Genomic DNA, 2,500 nt, shown 5'->3' with positions numbered 1-2,500 from the left:
TCCCTCTCCGCCCGCGTCCTCCAACGGCCTCCCAGCCCCTCCTCAAGGCCCACCCACAAGGACAGCATTACTGCCCTCCCATGTGATGGCGCAGGTTGCCTCGCTGTGGGTGAGTGTGCGCTGTTCCCTTTCAGCAGCTGTGGAATTGATACGAATATATAATGAGAACCCGCATTTGCTTATTCTTTTCTCTACAATGGCCAGTCATATTTCTCATCACAGTATGATAGCTTAGCTGTCGAGTTTTCATAGGGAATCTGCGCACTTTGTTGTTTTTAGCATGTCAGTCATTTTACACGTCTCATATACCTTTCCTTACTTTATTCCTGTACGAAACTTTCTCTCCGCGGTGATCCAGAACAACTTCTCTTTTTTTTGCTAATAGTTAAGAATGTCATTTCATCAATTGTATTTCATCTTCTATAAATTTACCTGTCAAACTGCTCATGCATTGCCTGTCATCTTTTACACATCCGTGAAGTGAAATCTCGGTGGGAATTGTGTCACTATTGGTAAGATTCTGCTTTTTAAGATACATCACAGTTTAAATTAGGGTCTTCCGCGATAGAAGAAAGTTCTTTCTCTGACAATTTGTATCATACTACCTTTACATTTATAATTATACGAGATAATAATGTTAACTATATAACTACGAGAGGGAGAGAGAGAGAGAGAGAGAGGGAGGGAGGGAGAGAGAGAGAGAGAGAGAGAGAGAGAGAGAGAGAGAGAGAGAGAGAGAGAGAGAGAGAGAGAGAGAGAGAGAATGGAAGAGAGAGAGAGATAGATAGATAGAGAGAGAGAGAGAGAGAGAGAGAGAGGGAGGGAGGGAGGGAGGGAGGGAGAGAGAGAGAGCGAGAGAGAGAGAGAGAGAGAGAGAGAGAGAGAGAGAGAGAGAGAATGGAAGAGAGGGATAGAGAGAGAGAGAGAGAGAGAGAGAGAGAGAGAGAGAGAGAGAGAGAGAGAGAGAGAGAGAGAGAGAGAGAGAGAGAGAGAGAGAGAGAGAGAGAGAGAGAGAGAGAGAGAGAGAGAGAGAGAGAGAGAGAGAGAGAGAGAGAGAGAGGGAGGGAGAGAGAGAGAGAGAGAGAGAGAGAGAGAGAGAGAGAGAGAGAGAGAGAGAGAGAGAGAATGGAAGAGAGAGATAGATAGATAGAGAGAGAGAGAGAGAGAGAGAGAGAGAGAGAGAGAGAGAGAGAGAGAGAGAGAGAGAGAGAGAGAGAGGGGGGGGGGGGGGAGGGAGAGAGAGAGTGGGGAGAGAGAGAGAGAGAGAGAGAGAGAGATAGAGAGAGAGAGAGAGAGAGAGAGAGAGAGAGAGAGGGAGAGAGAGAGAGAGAGACAGAGAGAGAGAGAGAGAGAGAGAGAGAGAGAGGGGGGGGGAGAGAGAAAGAGAGAGAGAGAGAGAGAGGGAGAGAGAGAGAGAGAGAGAGAGAGAGAGAGAGAGAGAGAGAGAGAGAGAGAGAGAGAGAGAGAGGGAGAGAGAGACAGAGAGAGAGACAGAGAGAGAGAGAGAGAGGGAGAGAGAGAGAGAGAGAGAGAGAGAGAGAGAGAGAGAGAGAGAGAGAGAGAGAGAGAGAGAGGAGGGGGGGGGGAGAGAAAGAGAGAGAGAGAGAGAGAGAGAGAGAGAGAGAGAGAGAGAGAGAGAGAGAGAGAGAGAGAGAGAGAGAGAAAGAGAGGGAGAGAGAGAGAGAGAGAGAGAAAGAGAGGGAGAGAGAGAGCGAAAGAGAAAGAACGAGAGAGAGAGAGAGAGAGAAAGAGAGGGAGAGAGAGAGCGAAAGAGAAAGAACGAGAGTTATCCCAGAAGTTTTCTCCAAAGGAGCTTGTCTCTTTTCCAAAATTGACTTGGGCTTTTAGATCCCCTCTTCGAGTCCCGGGAAACTTCCAGGCGTGTCTCGGGCCAGTGGTCACGTGAGATAATGGGATCACCTCCCCGACACTATGAAACCATCAACCGGATGATAAACAAGTGAACGTTATAGCCAATAAAGGGAAGCAGGGGTCATTTATTTCCTTCATTACCGCGCCTGGATTTCTGTCTGAAAAACGCTTGGGTGATTTTTTCTTTTTTTTCCTTCGTGTTTTGTGTTTCTGTTTGGGATTGAATAATTCAGTTTCGTTGGTTGGTTGGTTTTTAAGAGACCTTTAAAACAAATAATGTGCTCTTTGAACCGTAATATATTTTTCTGTTGTTATACTATATAGCTATTCACAATAAAACATGTATTTTGTTATATGTGAAACAAGTTATTAACATTAACGAGAACCTACAATCTATTTCAGTGATTTTAAACAATATAACTAGAATGGGAAGACGTTACTGGCTGACACTTCACACAAAACTCTACTATTTCTTCTTCCTCCTCCTTATTTTTCAAAAAAAAGGTTGTGGAAGTTACAGATTACATTTAGTGATAACTACCTCGTCTTTTTCGTTCCCTTAGGAGAGAACTGCGGCAAATATTCTCGGTCATATACATAATGCCGAAGCTGTCAATAAATCAGCAGT

This window comes from Penaeus chinensis, chromosome 8, assembly GCF_019202785.1.
Source record: "Penaeus chinensis breed Huanghai No. 1 chromosome 8, ASM1920278v2, whole genome shotgun sequence".
NCBI lineage: Eukaryota > Metazoa > Arthropoda > Malacostraca > Decapoda > Penaeidae > Penaeus > Penaeus chinensis.
The sequence above is the reverse complement of the archived record's forward strand: the minus strand, read 5'-3'. Positions refer to the sequence as shown.